The sequence below is a fragment of the Sus scrofa genome, chromosome 6 (assembly GCF_054392235.1).
Source record: "Sus scrofa isolate SSC_HxYL_T2T_F1_AM1 chromosome 6, Sscrofa_HxYL_maternal_Yorkshire_Landrace_v2.0, whole genome shotgun sequence".
In the NCBI taxonomy this organism is placed as follows: Eukaryota; Metazoa; Chordata; class Mammalia; order Artiodactyla; family Suidae; genus Sus; species Sus scrofa.
This window is the reverse complement of record NC_139388.1, coordinates 149,246,701-149,261,613: the sequence shown is the minus strand read 5'-3', so window position 1 is coordinate 149,261,613 and position 14,913 is coordinate 149,246,701. Positions and strand designations below refer to the sequence as shown.

General features: G+C 46.6%; 1 protein-coding gene and 1 long non-coding RNA gene across 6 annotated transcripts in view; one reads left to right on the top strand and one right to left on the bottom strand.

Moving 5' to 3' along the window:
• The window catches only part of GNG12 (G protein subunit gamma 12), a 136,235-nt gene that overhangs the window by 100,672 nt on the left and 20,650 nt on the right, over nucleotides 1-14,913 (bottom strand).
• On the top strand, nucleotides 6,570-10,477 carry LOC146402872 (uncharacterized). Its single transcript, XR_014805173.1, has 2 exons — nucleotides 6,570-9,329; nucleotides 9,599-10,477. It is a non-coding gene; the product is annotated as an uncharacterized LOC146402872 (long non-coding RNA).

The following is a 14,913-nucleotide window of genomic DNA, read 5'->3' as shown; positions in this document are numbered from 1 at the left end:
AGAAGGTTAAGGACCTGACATTGTCTCTGTGAGGGTGTGGGTTCGATCCCTGGCCTCACCAAGTGGGTTAAGGATATGGCATTGCTGTGGCTATGGTGTAGGCCACAGCTGCAGCTCCAATTCGACCCCTAGCCCAGGAACTTCCATGTGCTGCAGGTGCAGTCATAAAAAGAAAAAAAAAGATACAGGCCCTTGAAAGGCAGGGACCCCCTACCCTTTCTACCTCATTGGAAGGATGAAACCTTCGGATGTGACCACATACAAGAGACAAGAGCATGTAGAGGAACCTAGTCCTATTGCACACTGAGCACTTAAGTCATGACCGTGGTTGAGTCAGGCGGCACAAAACCATAAATTAAATTGACTGTGAAAAAAATAACAACTGAAGTATGAATAACACAAAAATAAAACGTTAACACTTCACAGCTGAAATCCTAAGAAGCCCAACCAGGACTACGTGGCTTTGGGAAAAGAGCCTCTTGCTGTGATAGTTCTGATTTTTGGAAAATCTTCAATGAATTTTATTCAAATGATTCTCCATTCAACCTTGTGTATGTTTCCTGCAGAAGAAAAAAACAGGGTGGGAGATAGAAAAAAAGAAGGATCGATCCCACTCCAGTCAACGTGGGTGCTGCCTCTGGGATGTTTAAAAAGAAAGCCATTGCCTTGGAACCGAGACCGTCCCTGAGTGACTGAACCATTGCCCTGGAACCAAGACCTTTCTTGGTGACCAAACAGGCCGGGCTCTCCAAGGTCCACTGTAACCAGGGGTGAGGTGATCAGAAGGGCCAGTGGCACTGCAAGATTACCACAGTGGCCTTGAAACCAGGGTCCCGGACTCAAATGCTTTCTCCTCAGATGCTCCCCATTCACCAGGCCAGCCCAGTTCTCCCAAATCCCATTCTGAGTCCTCTGTTCAAGAACCTACAGGAGGTCCCTTTCACCTTCTGTCTCAATCTACTCTCCTGTTGCTTTCTAATGCCCTATACACGAGGCCGTGTGAGCTACTCTCCCTCGGTGACCTCCCCTCCCCTCCACTTCCTCTCGTCACACGTGGCCCTCAGCCAGCCTGTCCACTCATGACCCTCCAAAGTGTCTTCCCTACCCCCCACCCCCAGTGGACTTCTCATCACCTTTGTCTATGTCAAGCTCTCTTGTGGAAAGGAACAAACTCTCAGGTGACCTCATATATTAGAGGTTTACTGTAGAGATACACATGACAATAAAAACCCTAACAGGCCTCCCTGAGACCAGCTTTGGGGACTGGATTCTTTGGTCTCCCATTAACCGAAGGAATATTCCCCACACTGATGACTCAGCCTTTCCTTCTTGGTTCTATTGCTCTTGCCATGCGTCTTAGATCTCCCCTCTGGTTCTGCTTCCTCATAGCTTCTGCTTGCAGTGTGGCCTCTGTAACCATTTTCTTAGCCATAAATTAGAGGACCGAGTGCCCACTGTCCCAGTCCTATGCGTCTTTCATGCACAGATGCTTGCAAAGAATCGGTCTGGGCACATGGTGTCTTTAAACTGGGCTGAGGTTTTCACAGCAGACCACGATGCTTGTCAGACTATGGCTGCCGTAGGGCCAGGAGCTCTTCCTGACCAAATCAGCTGAGGCTGAGAGAGAAGGGTCAGGCGGGAAGAAGTCACACCAGTTAGGAACATGGCCCCCCATTTTTAACTAATAGTCTGGGCTGCTTCCCTCAATAGAAACTGAACTTTTTAGAAGGGGCTATAGGTGTTCCCGTCGTGGTGCAGCGGAAATGAATCTGACTAGGAACCATGAGGTTGCAGGTTCAATCCCTGGCCTCGCTCAGTGGGTTAAGGATCCGGCGTTGCCGTGAGCTGCAGTATGGGTTGCAGATGCAGCTCGGATCTGGCGTTGTTGTGGCTCTGGCGTAGGCTGGTGGCCACAGCTCTGATTCGACCCCTAGCCTGGGAACCTCCATATGCTACGGGTGTGGCCTTATAAAGACAAAAAAGACAAAAAGAAAAAAAAGAAAAAAAATAGAAGGGGCTATAGACATGGCAGACACATTTATTAGTTTCTTGGGTGAACTGCTCTTCCTCACATCTCTAATAATTATATGCACCCTGGGCTCGGGATGGATGATAGCACTGTATACTAGTCTATGATCATTTCGTGCCTACTGGAACTGATTTTGTACCTAGTTAAGTTTGTGCCAGAGAACCTAGGACCACAGTGATATTCGTAGGAGAGATTTAAGTTTTCACCGTGGTATGCCCGTGACTAGAACTGTTCTACTTCAGCAGTTCTCAAAAAATTTGGTCTCAGGATCCCCTTTACACTCTTCAAAATTGAGGACCATATGGGTTTTTGCTTATTTGTCTTTCTCTTTTGATCAAACGTACTATTGGAAATTAAAACAGAAACTTTGAAAATATTTATTGATGGACTAAAAATATAACAATGATAAATCCATTAGATCCTAACAAAAATAATACTTTGTGAAAAACAACTGTGTTTTCCAAAATAAGAGATTTAGTGAGAAGGGTAGAACTGTAAATCTCTTTAATGTCAAATCTCTGCAAAACTCTCCAATAGGAGACAGCTGTGAAGAAAGTCTGGCCTCGTACAGATATAGATGGAGAGTCTTTTCAGATAACAGTGGATGTTCTTCTTTGACTACAGAAAAACCTAACAAGCTATGATTTCTCTCTCTCTTTTTTTTTTTGCTTTTTAGGGCCACACCCCAGGCATATGGAAATTCCCAGGGTAGGGGTCCAATCAGAGCTACAGCTGTTGGCTTACACCACAGCCACAGCAACTTGGGATCTGAGCCACATCTTAGACCTACACCACAGCTCATGGCAATGCTGGATCCCTAACCCACTGATGGAGGCAAGGGATCGAACCCTCTACCTCATGGATGCTAGTTGGGTTCGTTAACCACTGAGCCAGGACAGGAACTCCAAGTGATGATTTATTAAAGGTTAGTGAAACTCTTACAATGAACTTTTCATATTCTGCTATATTAAAATTAGTCTATCTTGCATTTGAATAGACCTTTCATTCTGCAGGGCTTATAACGTTACACACTGGTCTTTGAAAATGATCAGTTTACTGAATTGTGCAGATTTTACATCTTGACACATTTCATCACACAATCTCAAAAAAGAATACCTGTTAGCATCACCACCAATCTCATTAGGAAAGTATCTTTCATCTTAAAGTACGCGTGGGAAGTTGTCAAGCTCATGGTGGCAGATGCACATTTTCTAAGATCCTAGTTTTTGCTTGAAAGCTAGAATTTTATCCTTGGCCAAAAAATGCTGCCAGTCACTTTTCTTGACGTGACAGGCTAACGTTGTTCTTTTTTGAGAAAACATCTGCCAAGGATTCAAATCTGAATAGTCATAGTTTGTCTGTCAGACATTCTCTCAAGTAAAAATGGCATTAGGTGAAAAGAGTGGCTAGTTCAGCTTGCAACTCAAATGACAAAGTGTTTTTCCTTGAGACAAGCATCACACTATTTTCTGCAGAAGAGTTTTATGTGTATCACACAGAAAATCAAAAAGACATGTATTCAAGGGTTGAGACTTAATAAAGTTAATACTTAGACTGCTCCAAGAACATCCTTAAGTGAAAATGGCATTTTCTTTTCTTTATGGTGAGTGTGCAGTGGTGAGGAACATAGGTTTTAGTACGGCCTGGTGACACTGCCTTGATTAATGATTACACACAAGGAGTTTTCGTCACCATTGCTATTACAGCATCATTCCGAATGTCAATACATTAAAAAGTCAGGTATCATCTTAATATTATAAAAAGAGACTTGACCTTGTGGTCTCCCTGAAAGGTTCTCAAGCCCCCCCCATGGTCTATGGACCACACCTTGAAAAACACTGTTTTAAAACATATTTGATAAATACTCTTGAATCCTTCAATGAATGAATAAAACTTCATATTCAGCAGGGAGGTTCTAGAAAGGTTTAGTGGATAAGATACCTCTTCTGGAGTTCCTGTTGTGGCTCAGTGGTAATGAACCCAACTAATATCCATGAGGATGTGGGTTCAATCTCTGGCCTCGCTCAGTGGGTTAAGGATCCGACATTGCTGTGAGCTGTGGGGTGGGTCACAAGCATGGCTTGGATCTGGTATTGATGTGGCTGTGGCATAGGCCAGCAACTGCAGCTCCGATTTGACCTCTATTCTGGGAACTTCCATATGCTGAGGGTATGGCCCTAAAAAAAAAAAAAAAAAAAAAAAAAGAAAGAAAAGAAAAGAAAGAAAGATACCTCTTCTGATGGGCCATCAAGACCACAGAGGCTGTTTAAAGATTAGGAAGGGTGCAAGCAAAGATACAGAGCTAGAGACAAAGTCGAGTAGTTATGTTGTGAGCCATAGGGGACCTAGAGTTTGAGGTCTGTAGATACAAACTATGACATTTAGAATGGATAAACAATGAGGTCCTGCTGCACAGCACAGGGAAGTATATCCAGTCACTTGTAACAGAACATGATAGATGATAATATGGGAAAAGTATGCGTATATATATGTATGACTAGTCACTTTGCTGTATAGCAGAAATTGACAGAACATTGCATAGGGCAAGATAGCTTCAGGGGACTGCATCTTACACAGAACAAGGTGTGTTCGTGCCTGTCATCTCTGCCAACCCCTCACAAGAGCCCAGTGTGGGAAGTATCACCATCACCCTTGTACAGATGAAGAAACTCAAGCCAGTCTGGAAGCACTTTGAAGGCAGAAACCATGGATATTTTTTTTCTTCCTTTCTTTTGTTGTCTTTTCAGGTCCACACACAAGGCATGTGGACGTTCCCAGGCTAGGGGTTGAATCAAAGCTGTGGCTACAGCCACCAGCAACTCGGGATCAGAGCCGCATCCAAGAACTATGCTGCATCTGGAAGCCATGCCAGATCCTGAACGCACTGAGGAGGCCAGGGATTGAACCCGCATCCTCATGGATACTAGTAGGGCTCTTAACCCTCTGAGCCACAATGGGAACTCCTATTTTCTTCACTGATGATACTCAGAAGCCTTACAGAGGGGCCAAAACATCAAACACAGAACGAACTTTTACTGAATAAATAAACACATGGAGCTCAGAAAAATCATCTGTCAAGATCACATGTCTAGAAAGCGAGGCTCCAAAGCCCACGTTATCCCCATTGTACCCTGATGTCTTCAAAGGGATCAAAACCAGGATGCTGCTGCTGTGGGGGACTGGATGTCAGTACAGGGGTTTGTCGACTGAGAGCTGTTTAGCAAGGGATGGACATGACCACATTTGTGCTGTAGGGAACCATACCCTGCAGGATCTGGGACTTGCTCTGAAGAGGGGCAGGAGCAGGAGAGACCCCATATTGGATCCTTACAGGGCTGTGTGTGCAAAGCATGATGGTGGGGTGGGGCATCGCATCACGCATGCCCCCTAATTCTGACACTTGAACTGTGTGAATTTGGACAAGTTACTCTTCCTGTTTGATCCTTACTTTGGGTATCTGCAGAAGGGGATGATAATAATAGAGAAGTTCATAGAGGTGTTGTGTTAACTGAAAAAAAAAAAATGACGCAAAGCAATAGCACAGGTCTTGGCTCCACATTGGCCACCAAAACAAACAAACAAACAAAAACAAACGAAAACCAGGAAGTCAGGGTGATAGGGAAGGAGGATGGGGCAGCAGGGGAGGGGGGGGGAGCACAGGTCAAGAAGGATAAAGGGAAGAAATTGGGAGGGAGGAAGGGAAGGGAAAGAAAGAAGGGGGAGGAGAGGGAAATATCTGTTGAATGCCTGAGTGAACCTGGGTGGTGCCAGAGGGACAGAGCATCTACTAAGCCCTGCTTGTGGTTTCCTCACTAGACAATAAGAAAGACACCTCAGATCATTCTAAGGTTTCAAGCTCGGGGACCAGAAGAAAGAGCTGATACACGGGTGCCCACAGGGCATCCCACTGGAGGTGCCAAGGAGTCTGGTTCTGTGGATGCCAAAGCCTCAGACTTCCAACAAAGATCTGGACAGTCAGGGAAGGGCACAGAGTAAAGGATCAATTAATGTCTGTGGGACATGCGGCATCAGAAATGAGGGCAAATGGGAAAAAAGTAGAAAATGGGGTAAGAGACAAAAGAAGGAAACATCTGCTTAAAACCATGCATGGGCTCCCAAGCCTTGTCTGCCAGGCACATTTAGGCTCTCCTGTCTCCAGTCAGCCACCCCCACTGCTCTGCCAAACCTGACATTTGACACGTTCACGGTGCCAGACTTCTCATACTCTGTCCTTGTCGCTTGCAAGGCACTCACTGCTCTTCCCCAGAAGCATGGTTTCTTTTTTTTTTTCTCCTTTTACAGCTGCACCTGCAGCCTATGGAAGTTCCCAAGCTAGGGGTTGAACTGGAGCTACGGCTGCTGATCTACACCACAACCACAGCAACTCAGGATCCAAGCCGCATCTGTGACCTACACTGCAGCTTGTGGCATCACTGGATCATTAACCCACTGAGCAGGACCAGGGATGGAACCTGAATTCTCATGGATTTAGGCAGGTTTTTAACCTGCTGAGCTACAACAGGAACTCTGTTACTTGTGATTTTTTTTTTTTTTTTTTTTTGGTCTTTTTGCCTTTTCTAGGTCCGCTCCCACGGCACATGGAGGTTCCCAGGCTAGGGGTCCAATTGGAGCTGGAGCCGCCGGCCTACACCAGAGCCACAGCAACGCAGGATCCAAGCCGTGTCTTCAACCCATACCACAGCTCACGGCAACGCTGGATCCTTAACCCACTGAGCAAGGCCAGGGATCTAACCTGGAACCTCATGGTTCCTAGTCGGACTCATTAACCACTGCGCCACGATGGGAAGTCCTACTTGTGATTTTTTAAGGTCACAATAAGAGTACAGCAAAACAAAGCAATCAGGCAGAGTTTGAAGTGGTACTTTTGAAGCTCTGGTTCCTTCATCACCCTCTGGATCAGTCCTACCTCTCCCTGCTCTGCCGCTGCCTCCTCTGCGCCCCACCGCACACTGGCTTCTCCTGGCTCCTCTCCTAAGTCCCACTGGACCCTGTTCCTTCTGCCCACCGCTCTTCAGTCTGTCCTGCTGGAGTAAATGAGGTGTCTCTTCTCCCACGGTGGAAGTCTCTGCTGCTCATTCCCAGTTGTGTAGCTGAGTGGGCCAGGAAAACAGATAGAGAAGCTGCCTTAAGAGGATCGGCAGGTAGAGGGTGGGACACCCCTGATCAGAGGTAGATGAGAGACCAAGGAAGGCAGGTCCAGAGGAAGCTCACAAAAAGAAGGCTGTGAGGGATGCAAAGCACGCACTCTCATCCAGAGGGGTACTGCTCCCTCCTGGTGGGTGCAAATTAGTTTTTGATGGGGGATAAAAAATTAATAAAAAATTTATTATAGTTGCTTTACAATGTTTTGTCAATTTCTGCTATACAGCAGGGCAACCCAACTATATATATATATATCTATATACACACATATATACACACATTCTTTTTCTTATATTATCTTCTATCATGTTCTATCATAAGTGACTGGATATAGTTCCCTGTGCTATAACGACAGGACCTCAACACTTACCAATTCTAAATTTTTTTTTTTTGCTTTTTAGGGCCGCACCTGTAGCGTATGGAAGTTCCCATGCTAGGGGTGGAATCAGAGCTGCATCTGTGACCTACACCACAGCTCATGGCAACGCCAGATCCTTAACCCACTGAGCTAGGCCAGGGTTCAAACCCGCATCCTCATGGATCCTAGTCAGATTTGTAACCGGCTGAGCCACAACAGGAACTGCCTAAAAATTCTTAACATTACAATGGTTTGTGGTCCTCTAAGGCTTGATCCTATGTAATCAAATTTGTATACCTTAATATTTAACTCAATGAAACCAATTAATTCAACTTATTTTTCTCCTTATGGCGTGATGATGAAAAAAGGCTGGGGTGGCACTGATCTAAAAGGTGATTCAGTGAAATGGGGGGGCGGCGGGGAGAGCCTGCTGGAAAGACCTCAGGCAGGGGCAGAAACTGCAGTGATAATGACCTCTTCCTCCTTCCTTCCCGACTAAGCTTCCTGAACCACAACCTCACTGAGCACTACACGCCAGGCCCGAGTGACGTGCTGTACCGGCATTGTTTTACTTTTTCCCTATCGCCGCCTTATGGAGCTGTGTGCCCTTTTACAGATGCTTAGAGACTGCAGGGGGTTTATCCAAGGACCCACGAGTAGTCAGTCGTAAATGATGCAAGTTCAGTCCTTGGCCCAAGTTGGATGCGCCGTAAGGGTGTGACGGTCGTGCCTGTGAGCAGAGGCGCAGGCCTGAGCACGTCTGTGGGAGGAAGGGAACAAAGAGAGGCCTGCTGCCCAGTGAGTGTTCATGACAATGTGATCTGAACGAGCCAGCAGAGAAGTGAAGACGCAGCTGAGAGAGGGCACCCTGGATGGAGAAGGAATCCAGGCAACATGACAGGACAGATTCCAGGAGGAAGGGCTGGCCTTGGGCAGCAGCAGAGCAGGGACAGAGAGGAAGGAAGTGGACAAAGCGGGTTCAGGGCCTCGGGCAGGGCCTGGGTGACAGGAGGGGATGGATCCTATCCCCACTGGAGCTGGCAGCTGAAAGCAGACTGCGTGAGTCCCTGGCGGACTCAGTCGGCACGATCGCATTACTCTCCCCAGCATCCTTCTCGAATAAGAATTAGTTAATATCATGCCTCCGTTCTTTCTCCCTAAGACGTAGAAAAGGCAACCAGACACTGTGCTTTAGTGGAATAAGTCCCATCTTTTCTAGCATGAAGACGACTTCTTGCCATGAGAAACAAAAAACAAAACAACTTCCCAGGCCCTGAGTAACAGTGGCTGTTGTTCTAGTGTCCACTATGTGAGAAAATGCTCGCTCCACATGAACTGTGTCCAGCTGAGACACTTAATATGACTTCGCAGTGTCCTTATCACAGACATGCTTTTGTGCAGCAGACATTCAATACGTGAGCCATTCACTCTGCGGGCTGTGTAGACTGGTTTTGCAAACCGCATCCCCATCTTGGACCCCAGGCTGGGGATAGGGATCTACAAGAAAGGCAAGTGACATCCTAGAAGGGGCAGGGGCCTGGCATTACCCAGCTTCAGTTCAAATATCAGCCCTCGGATGACCAGCAATTTATTGACAGATGAGTGAGTGAAACCTCAGTCGTCAATGAGGTTCGCAGTGCCTCAGTTTCCTCCTTTGCAGAATGGGGACAGTAATACAAGGCTTTTGGCTTCAAATGGGACAGAATCGATCACATCTAACATAGTAGCCAATGCACAGTCAGTAGTTAATACTATGACTTCCATTCTCTACAATCAGGGGTTAAGTTTTCATTACTTTGTCTTTCTCTCTTTTTAGGGCCACATCCGTGGCATATGGAGGTTCCCAGGCTAGGGGTCCAATCGGAGCTGTAGCCGCCAGCCTACACCACAGCCACAGCAATGTGGGATCCGAGCTGCATCTGCAACCTACACCACAGCTCACGGCAACACCGGATCCTTGACCCACTGAGTGAGGCCAGGGATCGAACCTGCATCCTCATGGATGCCAGTCAGTTTCATTAACCTCTGAGCCACGACGGGAACTCCAGGGGTTAAGTTTTCAAAGTGTGGTCCCAGGACCAGCAGCTTCAGCATCACCTAGGAACTGGTTAAAAATACAATTTTCAGTGTGGATGCCCTGAGTCCTCTGGGGGTGGGCCCAGCAATACGTGTTTTAACAAGCCCTCCAAGTGATTCTGGTACTAAAATTGGAGAACCACGGCTCTAGAGCCGTGGTTTTCAACTTTAAAAAAAATAAGCAGCGGGATCTTTTCTTCATAAGGTTCTTTAGGAGGTTGCTTTGTGAAACGTGAATATTTGATATGGCTCTGAGGGTAGGGGAGGGAGCCTTCAGACATGTACCCTGAGGGTCCTGCCTCACTCCCCGCAGCCATCCCCAGGGACCTCAGGGGCAGGAAATGGGGGTCTTTGGCTTAGTTACAGATGCTATGATTTTGGGTGGCATCACTGAAAGAATTAAAAGACTCAACACAGTACTAAACCATTCAACCATAATTACAAGGCAAACCCAGCTGCAAGAAAAATTATACTTCCCCGGGGTTTCCGTGGGCATCTGCAGCTAAGCCACTTCTCTCTGGGTCACCTCCAGCAGCACACTGCTGGCCCTATTGGGCTGTCTCACATGCTTGGGGCAAACTTCCCACAACTGCCAAGCTAGCCATCTTCCTTTGGTCCCAGCTTGAGGTTACACTGCCTGCTACTCAGAGAGAGTTGTATTCTACTCACATCAGACTGGAGGACCTGCTTACTCTGTGGCAGCAAAAGCGCACTTTCCGCCAGGATCAAAATTTGGTGGTTCCCTTTGTGTGTGTGTGTGTGTGTGTGTGTGTGTGTGTGTGTGTGTGTGTGTTGTGTTTGTGTGTGTGTGTGTGTTTGTGTGTGTTTAGGGCTACACCTGCAGCACATGGAAGTTCCCAGGCTAGGGGTCGGATCAGAGCTACAGCTGCCAGCCTGTGCCACAGACACAGCAATGTGGGATCTGAGCCACGTCTGTGATCTACACCACAGCTCACGGCAGCACTGGATCCTTAACCCACTGAGCGAGGCCAGGGTTCAAACCTGCATCCTCCTGGATACTAGTCAGATTCTTAATCTGCTGAGCCACAGTGGAAACTCCTGGTAGTACACCTCTGAAGACAGTTGAGGCCCACCAGCAGGCTGTGGGCATGCCAGGGGGGTCACCACCTGGGAACACGGTTGGAGAACAACTGATGGAGAAGGGATCACCAAGGAGACCTGAGATGGTTTTATCTGTTTCCTTGAAGATTCCATGGTTTCTATAAAGAGCTTACGTAGGCTCATGTGAGAAAAGGAGCAAAAGGAAGAAAAGCCAGGAGGAGAGCATAGTTCCCAAGAAAAGGGATCCACTTTGGTTTCTCAGATGAAACAGCTGACTGTGCAAGAGACAGATTAGGTATTGCCTAGTTAAGCAAGATGATTAGGAAAAACCAGCAGCCACCGATCAAATCAGTCATCTGTTGTCAGGGCCATGTCTCCCGGCTCATATTTCACATGGCTATGTGTTATTTATCTCTGCTCTGGCAATGAGGATGTCTTGACGTGTAAGTTCATTAACAGGGGCATCTTAGAGAAAAGAAAAGCCACCCACGACTTGCATCAAAACCAAAAATATTTCCAGTCACCAAAGACCTTGAAAAAACACACAGCAACCTTGCAAAGGGATTTCTTTTCACTGATTTCCCACTCTCCGCCTCTCCCAATATTACTGAGATGGGGCATCAGAACAGGTGTTCATGTCGGGTGATAGATGCAGAAACTGAGGCACCAGCAGGCTCAGTGTCCTTCCAAAGGTGACATTGCTGGTCAGTGGAAAGCCACATCTGCTGTCACAAGGAGACCTCAGAGAGAGCTAACTCAACTCCCTGTTTTACCGAGGAGCTACCTTTCATCCAGAAAGAGGGCGACTGGCCCCGCCTGATTCTCTGAGGTTGGCACAAGACCGGGTGCACCTGAGCTACTGGCAAGGCGAGCCTCTTGCTAGGTGAGGACAGGCCTTTTTCTCCTCAATGTCTCCAAAGCTGGGCTGTCTAAAATAGTCATCACGAGCCCCACATGGTTATAAAACTTCGAATTTTAGGAGTTCCTGTTGTGGCGCAGTGGAAACAAATCCGGCTAGTAACCATGAGGTTGTGGGTTCAATCCCTGGCCTCGCTCAGGGGGTTGGGGATCTGGCGTGGCCGTGTGCTGTGATAAAGATCACAGACGTGGCTTGGATCCCGTGTTGCTGTGGCTGTGGTGTAGGCCAGCAGCTGTAGCTCCGATTCGACCCCTAGCCTGGGACCCTCCATGTGCCTCAGCTGTGGCCCTAAAAAGCAAAAACAAAACAAAACAAAACAAAAAAAAACAAAAAAACTTTGAATTTTAATGAATGAAAATTAAATAAAGCAAACAAACAAAAAATTCTAGCTCCGTTATGCTCACTGCAATTCAAGTGCTCAAGAGCCACATGTGGCAGGTGGCCACCACCCTGGACAGACTGAACATTTCCGTGCTACAGAAGGTCCTACTGCACACCTCAGCTCTGAAGTCCACGCTCAGAACAAGCGTGCAGTTGGGTGGAACAGGTGGCTGGACCTGGAACCAGGAGTCCCACGGGTGCCACCAATTAGTTCTACCCAACTCAGGCCAATCTCTGGGCGTCAGCTGCCTAATCTGTCAAAAAGCAGAAGGTGGGCTCCATGAACACAATGGCCCATTTGGGCTACAACATCCCATAATTCTAGACCTGCAATTTCCAGATGTCAGGCTCCTGACGCTCGGCTCTCTTCTTTCCTAGGACCTCCCTGCTGGCACCTAATCAAATTAGATCAAGAGAACAATGCACTTGGACTTAATTATTTCCTGCAGAAACACAGTCAGTGAATGAGATGGAAAGAACGTCTAATTATTTCAAGGGTTAACATAAGAAATAACTACAAGGACGGTCTCTTCGAAGAGTTCCCCAGGAAGAACTGCTGACGATACTGAGGAATCTATCCCCTGTGACCCTCACATAAGGTCTTACACGAAAAATGTGTTGGACTCTAGGGCCAGAAAAAAGCCTGTGTCTCCAGAAAAGTGGTTCCTTTCCTTTCACCACAGAATGAAAACTACATTGTCTGCTGTGACGTGGGGGGAGCTGGCAGGAAGGTACTGGCTTCTCGGAGGAACAGAGATTGCGCCTCCGTCAGCGCTTGAGCCCTCGGCCCTCCTCGGCAGCACCCAGCACAACTGCATCTCGAGCATAGAACTCCGGATGGCTTCTAGGCCATAGCTCCACCCCCTGACTACATCTGGCACGTTTCAGCAGGGGTCACATCTAGCACGTTTTGAAAGCACAGATGCAAAGACAACATGTTTAAAACATAAATAGTTTAATGATCTTCCCACTCCTGCATGGAAATGTCAATTTGGAGTACCGTGAGAATAAAAACCACGGACTTCAAATCCTCAGGCGGAACAGAAGTACTTATTCTGGCAGAATCTGCACAAAGGCTGGCTTGGGAGAACATCTTCCTCCCTACCAGTATCTCCATCAGCCCCTCCAATTAAATCAATTAAACTCCAACTAATTAAAAGGACAAGAGAAGAGTTCCCATTGTGGCTCAGTGGAAACAAATCTGACCAGTATCCATGAGGATGCAGGTTCGATCCCTGGCCCCACTCAGTGGGTTAAGGATCTGACGTTGCCAGTGAGCTGTGGAGTAGGTTGCAGACGCGGCTGAGATTCTGAGTGGCTGTGGCTGTGGTGTAGGCCGGCAGCTGTAGCTCTGATTCAACCGCTAGCCTGGGAACTTCAGTAATTCAACCCCTAGCCTGGGAACTTCAGTGTGTCTCACCTGTGGCCCTAATAAATAAATAAAAGAATGGTGGCAGACATTTATTGGGCATCTCGTTTACTCGGCATCAGACCCAGTTCTAAGTATTTTATATGTTTTATGTTATTTACATTTCACGATAACCCCCGGGAGAGGCTGCAGTATCATCTCCATCTTCAGGGAGAGGACACTGAGGCACTGAAAGGTCAAGTGACTTGTTCAAGGTCACTAAGCAGCAAGTGGCTGAGCTAGGATTACTCTCTGCCAGGCAGGTTCCTCCTCTCTGCCACTGCAAGAACCATCTTTTCAATATGGATCATAAACACCGTCTCATTTTATAAAGTATAAATTTTAAAACATTTTGAGAAAACATTACAAAAACACGCAAGCGAAGTAAAAAAAGAAAAAAAAAATTATACTCGCTTAGCAAACACACTTCCAGATTTGTCCCCTCACACCCCTTGCAGCCTGCCAGCCCTGAGCCTTTCCTGTTTAGAAATTCTGGAGAAGGCCAACCCTTTAATTCTGTCACTTTTCCAACATTTACTCTCAGCTTCCCCAGCATTGTTTTCTGGAGAAATAACCAAAATGCCTGCATTCAATGCAACCAGCAACCAAAAGCATATTAACAATCAGCAAAACTGTTCCTACCTATTACAACTCCATTTTTAACAAGGGCAAACCACAAAAAAATAAAAAAACTAAAAAATGTGCTTAGAACTGATAATTCCAGTCTTTGCAGCTGTTAAAGAGTCGGTTTAGAAACAGATTTGTATGAGTAATGGCTGGGCTCTTTATAAACATGGTACCTGCCAGGAGGCAGTTCCACTTTCCCTTCTTGGACTTTCTGTTCTCCCCTAGATGCTGACTCCACTAAGCCTCAGGTTTTACAATGCTTTTATGTTTTATATGCTTCTCAGGACAGTCTTCTGTGGACGATAAAAGAAAAGTCTCTTAAAGAAAATTAACACTTACAGAGTCAAGGGGGTGTGTGTTTTTAGTACCAGAGGGCAGCACGGTGCAGCCTAACGGATTCCGCAGGCTTGGATTCCGGCTCTGCTGCTCAGGAGCTGTGCAGCCTTGGACACGTTATTGAACTGCTCTGAGCTGCAGTTTCCTCTTCCACAAATGAACTAATTATAATTCCCAGGGCAGGCGCACAGAAATGTTACTTCCCTCTCCTTCTCATCATCAAAGTTGTAAAATGAGAAGTTAGTTTCAAAACCCAAAGTGGCACTCTTGAGATTTCATTTTTCATTTTAATATGATGTGCCATCAAAGTCCCCAAGGGACTCCCATTTTCAGATGCTTCTGGAAAGTATTACTATATAGAAGGCTTTTCGTGCTCAAGGGGAAATGGAGAAATCTATGTGGCGTGGACATTCAATCTAACCCCCCAAAACCCCAAAAAAACCTCAAACAAAAAAACCCCCTCTCTTTAAAAATAATTTTTAAAATTTTTATCCAGAAAAACAAATCCGCAAATCACTTCCATGAATGCAAATGTTAAGGTCACCTTTCCTCAC